This window comes from Parambassis ranga, unplaced genomic scaffold, assembly GCF_900634625.1.
Source record: "Parambassis ranga unplaced genomic scaffold, fParRan2.1 scaffold_73_arrow_ctg1, whole genome shotgun sequence".
Lineage (NCBI taxonomy): Eukaryota > Metazoa > Chordata > Actinopteri > Ambassidae > Parambassis > Parambassis ranga.
The window spans coordinates 65285-73316 of NW_021144814.1; the positions used below are offsets into that span (position 1 = coordinate 65285).

Below are 8032 nucleotides of genomic sequence, written 5' to 3' on the forward strand. Positions count from 1 at the left end.
AGGAGTGGAGCAGCTGCTGGATCTTGTGCAGAGTCCAGATTATAAACTGCAGACTGTGAGGTCAGTAGAGGGGTGGAGTCAGTCTGTGCTGCTTTGCTGCTGATGGAGTCTGTGTGAACACTCACTCACCTCCACACTGACTCTGATTCTCTTTGCAGGTGGAGGAGATGAAGAGGACGGAGTGTGTGTCCCCATCCATTTGAATCTGATGGGAGTGGGACCAATCAGAAACCATCGGCAGGATGCTGGTGTGTTATGACCTTCACCTTTGAGGAAGACCAAAGGACATCAGTCTGATCACACAGTATGGGTCGATGATCAATACTGTATCTGACTGCACTGATGATGGTTCCAGCTCCATCTCTCTCCTCCATCCTTCATTAGCTGCTCTGAGCTCATCAATCATAAGTTAATGATCTCTGAGCTCATGTCTGACATGATGTTTAATGTCCTGGACTGAATCAGCAGCATCTGTCTGTTTGAACACATGTTATTAAAGATTTGACAGCCATGTTTAAAGGTTTGCTCCTCTTCTTATCATGCTGATGGTTTGTAGAACAGAAGTTCATCTGACCACCGTGGATCAGTGTTAGACAAACACAACCTCAGACCAACAACATGCAGCTTATTGAAGAAGGTAAAATGAACCAGAATATGTGTGGTCACAGGATCAGGAAGGAGATTGGTCAGATCTCTGAATTTATGTCCGGAACCTTTGTGTGTGAACCAATCGTCTGTGAGGTCAGAGGGGAAGAAGAAGAAGAAGAGACTCAGTGGGACACATATATATAAAATAATGTCTTCCACATTGATGTTTCATCATATGTACAACATCAGTGACTGCATCAATATTGATCATGTTCAGTATTGGGAAGGACACTATGAAAACGTCTTCAGTTACAGAACACAGATTAATGTCCTCAAATGTCATCTGTAACAGATTCCTCAGATGGAGTAATGTACTCTGATTACTTGGATTACTCACACATTGAACTGCATTTGAAGTGAGTGAATGGCTCCATCAGAGCCTGCTGACTACAGAGGACGGTAAGAAACATCCAATACAACATGTCCAGACTGTTCCAGCTGACTGCATCACATCAGTGTTATTCTGAGGAGCTCACTTTATGGGCAGTCGCCTCTGTGGCTGGATAACAATCAGCACTTTACAGGGTGTTCTGGCCCTTTAACAGCATTTCTATTGATAACATGACATATTACGGTTATTAAATTACAGCCTGTGTTTAAATGAGGAGAGTCAGAGCGACCACAGGACATGTTGTCCCCTTTATTCATACCCACATGAGTAAATATGATCAATAACAGCCTCTTCTGCTGCACAATACAAACATGTTATCAGACACAGCAGCCTCAGACAAACTGAAGCCTCCCAGCAGGACAAGCTGCAGCCTCTCCTGGACACTTGTGACCATTTCCGCTTCACAGACTTTACATTTCACAGAGTAACTGGTCTGCTATGACCGCAGACATGGAGCTACAGCATGAGTGCTGCAGGATGGATGAGACCAAACAGCTGAAGCTCCGACTACAGACACTCGAAGAGGCAGCTTTAAGGCTTTAGGCTCACTTTTTGGCAGACAATGACTTTTTGGCACAACCCAGCAGGAATCCTCCCGAATCTCCCAACAGACAGCACTTAGACGTTTTCAATCCTCCTGATAATAATGTGCTATAATCTGTGCTCAGTCTGATGTGATGTATAGTACATGTATATACATGGAGTGTCAGATTATAACTTGCATGTAATATGTGAGCAGTCTCTGAGCAGGTTGTCCCACCTGTGCACCTGATGTCTTGTCTGATGTCTTGAAGACTTCACCTGTCTGCAGCTGAGAGTCCTGAGCACCAGGTATTAATGTCAGTGTCAGATTTTGAACAACCACATTATTTCATGATGCCACTAAAATATCAGCTGCTGACAGAGCGTGCCCACGTGCAGCTGATGATTGGTTCTGTTCTCCTCTTTGCTTTCTCCTCTGTGAGGACGTGGAAACTGAGCGACCCCTGAGTGACCCTGCAGCAGCAGACAGAAGACCAAAGAGCAGCTCCTCCAGTGCTGTTCACCTTATCGTGGAGAAGGGAGACGCCATGGACACATGTGTGATTCTCAAATGGTGATTTTCTGTGCCTGTGTATTCATTTGAATTTTACATAAACCTGCTGTGATAGAACAGAACAACTGTTGATGACATGTTGCCGTCCAACAAAGGAGCAGAAGATTTGTGTTCAGCTTTTATTAACTTCACAACACATTGGTAAGTACAGGGAGCATTCATAAATAAGAAGAACTTAATAACACAAACCTTTGGTCCTTTGTTGGACGGCAACATGTGATAAACATTTGTACTGTTGGTGATTAAAAAGCAAATTAAAATCAGAAACATCAGTGAAGCCTCCATGAAACAGCTGCTCTATAATTGAGAATAATCCCAGAACTTCTGAGATTAAACTAGCAATAAAAAAACCTCAGATATTCTCAGACATTATGAAGTCGCGTCATCATCGCTGCATGCCACTGGCTGGGCGAATGCCCAAATCTGAGTCTGAATTACCCACTGATGTAGCCATGATGGATAGCCCTGCACAGTGTTGCTGGAAGTAGTGCCCCCTGGTGGCGAAGCTTTAAACCGTCATGACAATAATATTCTATAAATATCTTTGTTTGTGTTTCTGTTCCACATCATGTTTTATGTCTGTGTTTGAGCTCTTTAATGAATGATGTCATGGTCCTGTGCTGCAGCGTTAGTTCCAATATTAATCGTGCTCGCTCTCCGTTCAGGTTCATGGAAACGATGGGAGCGACTGGAGCGGCCCTCAGTCTTCATGGAGGCCCTGTGTCGGTCCCCGGGGTTCCCCTGTCAGATGAAGAGGCTGCAGGAGTTTCTGTCACTGATGCACTCAGATCATGTAGAGACTGTTTCATGCACGTTCCATCAAGAATCACAGCAGACTGATGTCCAACCATGCTGTGATTTAGCATCTTAGAACAAGCAGGCATGAAGTGAAGAAGAAGAAAGAAAGCTGTTTAACTTTGAAGCTCTGTGTGGGACAAATGAAGGTTTCTTCATCTTAGAATCACTGTTATGATCTGTAACTGGACTTCATGCACAGCTCCACTTCTTCCTGAACAGAAACACACTCCTTCACTTCCTGTCTCATGATTGTCTGAATAACATGGATGCTGTTAACACTGAAAGCTGAAGATGCTGAAGGGTTTGGTTCCAGTAAATGAAAGAAATATGATGTTCAATGTTTTCAAAGTCAGGGGACTTGTGTCTATTGTCCTGACCTACTGAACAGTGCAGTCAATGACGTGTCTGAACCAAAACAAGTGCTGAATGTACGTCCACAAAGCTCCAGGTGAAGTGGATCAGGTAGGTTGAGCACAAAAGTTATTTGTAATGATTGTGGACATTTTGTGAGGTGTGTACTGTTACTGTGTTGTTTTGTGTTCAATGAGAAAGTATGAACGTTGTCATCAAGCGCTACATTTATGGGGAAAGTGGGGGCGGAACCTTTGTACACCTGTGAGTTGCCCCGGGGAACGATTAGGGGGGCGGAACGCCTGCTTCTCCTCAGGTGCGATCTGGAGCAGAGGGAAACATACAGACCTGCGTCCTCATTCCTCCTCTTTACCTGCTGAATACAGGTCGGTAACAGTGACTGTGCGCTGACATGTTAGTTCATATTGATTCAGAGTTGGAGCAGACAGTCGCTGCGCTGCTCTCATATGTTTTATCAACGTTTTCTATCATAACAATGGCTGTTAAGAGTTGGGCATGTTCCCGCGCAGATGCTGTTCTTTGTCCAGTGTGACGCCGGGTACACCTGTTGAAATGTTCCATGATGAAACTAAGTTCTGAATGTAACAAGCACTTTACCTCAGCACACATTTCAGTGCTCTTTGACATGAGCGGGACAAACACAGAGACAGAAGAGTGTTTGATGCACAAAGAGCAGAATGAAGATGCATGTTTGTAGCAGTTTACACTGAATGAGAGAGGGATGTATTTACAGGAGATGGTTGTGAATATGAACTATAGGAAAGATGCAGCTTGAAGATGAGATCAATTGTATTGTTGAAACTGAAGTATTGATTGAAGCCAGATGAGAGAATGAATTGTGGAAATGTGAACTTGTGCTATAGAAACCTGACATGAAGCAGGAACAGATGCTTTGTGCTTGTGTGACTGTTTGGACATATGTTCAGTCAATGAGTCAGATGTGATTAAGGATGGTCGTCTGACACCCGAGGCTCCGACACATGCGCGGTCGCTCATGAAGCAATTGTTTGGAACCACAGTGCCGAGTGACGTTTGAAGCACTTGAGTGACGTTTGAAGCACTTGAGTGACGTTTGAACCACTCGAGTGACGTTTGAAGCAGTTGAGCGCTTCGAACGTTCGAGTCATGTGATCGGTTCGGTTTGTGAATCACTTGGTGGATCGAGTGTGTTCAGGGATTGGATTAATGTAGATTTATCAATATTAGGGGTGGGCGATATGGCAAAAATATTATATCATGATTTTTTAATGGCAAAATCCCGATTTTATCACGATTCATTCTAACAGTAATGCAGGAGCTATTTTAGCAATTTGTGTATTTGAATAATTAGTTTATTTTTGGGTTAGTTATTATTTAGCATGTTTATTTAATGTACATTTGTTATTGATTAGTTTACTTGGTTTAACTATTGTTGCCATTTAGCGTCACTAGGGGGCACCAAGGTTATTTAGGTAAGACCTTGACACAGGTAGACCAGCATGCACCTGGGTGGGTAAATGGTTTTTTACCAGCACAGGAGAGACAGCAGGGAAAAGGTTTGTCTGGTTGTCTGCCTGAACACGGACTAAATAAACCTGCCATCAAAATGATTTTTAAGAATAGTCACTACAAGTGAAGTTCATTTAGAACCAAACTATTCTCTGTGTAAAAACGTAACAAAATCAAGGCCAATATCTTCCTCAACAGATTTTAATGAACCGGCTTGTGCAAACGTGTCAAGTAACATTTGAAAGAATGTAAACATAAGTCTCTCAGTCTCCTCTTAAAAATGAACTGAACTTAGATTTAAAACAATACAACAACAAACAACACTCTTATAAATCTTCAGTTCACCTGGTTTTGGAGAGCTCAGTAATAGCAGCAAAGTGAAAAATAAAACAATTCTCAAACAGAATTTCAATGATGAAAGCCTGCTTCATGTAACACTCAATGCGTATTTAAAAGTATATAAATAAAATAAATATGAAACGCTAAATGGCTTATTGAAAATGTCAAATCAAAATGTAAACTTACCTGAGGTTATCTCTTAAGGTGCATTTAGAACATTATCAATGTAAAAACCAGAAGAAAAAAACATATTTTTCATATACATAATCTGGGAATTTTGATCTCTCCCTATCTAAAAATGAGACACAGTATGACAGATTAGAGTCACAGATTTTTAGCTAGAAAAACCAACTTGTCACTTTATCTGGCTTGAGAGAAGCCCTTTGGCCTGTTACCATGTTGCCACTGGTGCTGAACACGCTCTGAGGGAGAACTTGTTGCTGGAATGCAGAGATACTTTGGAGCTAGTTGGCTGACCCTTGGAAAGTTTCCCTCATGGAGTCTCCACCATTCAAGAGGATCCATCTCACTGTCTGCATTTGGAGTGGACAGGTAGGCCTTCAGTTCCCCATCTACTGCCTCTGAGAGATGGGGAAGCAGATGTGGCAGCTGCAGATACAGCACTTGAGATTTTTAGGAAGCTGGCCAGTGTTTTCTTTACTTTCTTTGCTGGGGTTTGTTCTTCTGCCTGAGGAGTCTGCGATGTGGATGGATGCTGACTGTGTGCTTGTGCTTTTAGCATGGACTCCAGCTCAGACGCACCTCTGGTGTGTACTGCCTCTTTCTTGTCACTGTCAATGTATTGGGTTTTGAACCTAGGATCAACAAGTGAAGCCACGTCCAGTAGGACATCAGTGGCTGGATCCTGGTATTTTTCAGTGAGGTGGTTAAGGACAGTTGTCTTAATTGCTTTGGTTAGCTCACTGTCATCCTCATTCAGGTTAAGAAGGTTGGTTTTCAGCAGGTGCAGGACAGCTTGATATAAGACACACTCACATAGTCCTCCCCTGAAAGTCATCAGTGAAATCTCTCAATGGACCAAGGGCTTTCTTTAAGGATTCCATTACATCAAGATCTTGCCATGTTAGTACCAAGTGCCTTGTCTTCTTGTCTGACTTCAGGACCTGAGAAATGGCCTTTTCTTGGTCCAACAGTCTCTCAATCATTGCAAGTTTTGGACCCCCATGGTGTTGGTGATGAGCTTTTGTTGTGGTAGTTTCATTTCTGTTTGAGCTTGACACAAATCCCTCTTCTTCTCCCAGCTGAAGGAGAATGCACTCACCACTTTCTTGCAGACAGATATTGTGCACGAGGGTCTTTGCCACTTTTTTTCTGTAAGAGGAAGAGCAGGATATATTAACCAGATTTAATAATTAAATTTGACCAAATCCAATCAGCACAAGGTAAATTTGAATCAGTAATTGTGAATTATTGAGAGAAAAAATATTATTGGGGTGTATTCTTTATAAAATGACTGAATGAGATTATTCTGGAATCATTTTATTAAGTTAATTTATTAAGAAAATTATATAATAAATAAAATATAAATGATCATAAAATGATTTATGTTAGTCCCACTGTCTGTGGTCATGCAGGTCATGTGATCCTCTTTGAGTCCTCAGCATTCAAAGCGTCCCTCAGACCTTGCGCTATGAGTTCACCTGTGTGATCTTGTGGGAAGTATGTAGTTTGAAGTGTGGCACTGCAGAGCTTCCAGTTGTCAATATATTGAATTGTCAAAGTTAAATAAGGCTCTGAAGTTCGGCTGGACCACGAATGGCAGAGCTGGAGAAATATTTGCAGCTGGGCAGCTCGTACCGCGGATCAATTTGAGCCGTCTTTTGAAACCGTAGTTTTCCACTGTTTTGCTAGGTAAAAAGTGACTGCGTCAGTCACCTCTTTCCACTGTTTGCTACTCCTTTCATATGCAGTACTTTTATCAAAGGCTTGTGTTATAGTTGGCTGTTTCTGTGTCTTTTTTCGCCGTTACCACTGGCTGCTGTGTGGTTGTCCTCACTGTTTGGCCCTCAGCAAATAGTTTGGGATGCTGCCTCAGGTGCATCAGGTGGTTAAATAGGTTTGTTGTGTTGCCATCCGAAGTACGAACCTTCTCTGTGCAAACTTTGCAAATTACAGTTGTTTGCGCTTTGTCATGTGGAGAAAACCCAAACCAACTTTTAAAATTCATATCATAACACAAATTCATATAATTCATTGCGGACAGCCATTCATTTTTCTGCGGGCCGCCATTGGCCCACGGGCCGCACATTGAGTACCTATGGTCTACATGGTGGAGTTTTTAAATTTCACTGCAGCTGTCTGCAGCGGTCCGTGTTCTACGAGTGAAGTTCTCTGGCTTCTTAATGGATGTAAAGGTTTAGCTAATTTCACTCAGTGTCAGATATGGACTGGAAACTCTGCAGAGGATTCAAATGGAGCCTCTTTAGGCTACAGTCTTAATACTCAGTCACTGTGTGGATGTGAGGAAGCCGCAGGAGGAAACTCTCTGCTTCTGTTTTCTGAAAACCAGTTTTTAAAGCTCTTCATTCAGTGATCAGAATGCTGCTCTGTGTTTTTGACACACACATCGTCAGCGTTCTGGTGGAAAGACCGTCGAGTTGTAACAGGAACATGGGTTAGATGAAGGTTGCTAGGCAACAGGAGCAGTGTGTAGAGAGATGCACCTTTAATAGCTAAAGTGCTAGCATGCTGCAGCTAACAGGTGGAGGTGTGACGTGATGTTCCAGCACACCTGGACCCTGAACAGGCCGGACCTGCTCCACCCTCTGCTCAGACCTTTCTGTGTGTGTCTGTGTGTCCTCGCAGGCAGTACCTGGACCATGAGGTGGCGCTGTCTGAGGACATGGTCCACAAGTACAGTGACATGATCCTGGCCAAAA

The 8032-nt window shown here is 42.8% G+C and overlaps 1 long non-coding RNA gene across 1 annotated transcript; it reads left to right on the top strand.

The window, feature by feature from the left end:
* The first annotated feature begins 4 nt into the window (after positions 1-4).
* LOC114431387 (uncharacterized) lies at positions 5-519 on the top strand. The gene is made up of 2 exons (XR_003670081.1): positions 5-60; positions 159-519. It is a non-coding gene; the product is annotated as an uncharacterized LOC114431387 (long non-coding RNA).
* The last annotated feature ends 7513 nt before the right edge of the window (positions 520-8032 follow it).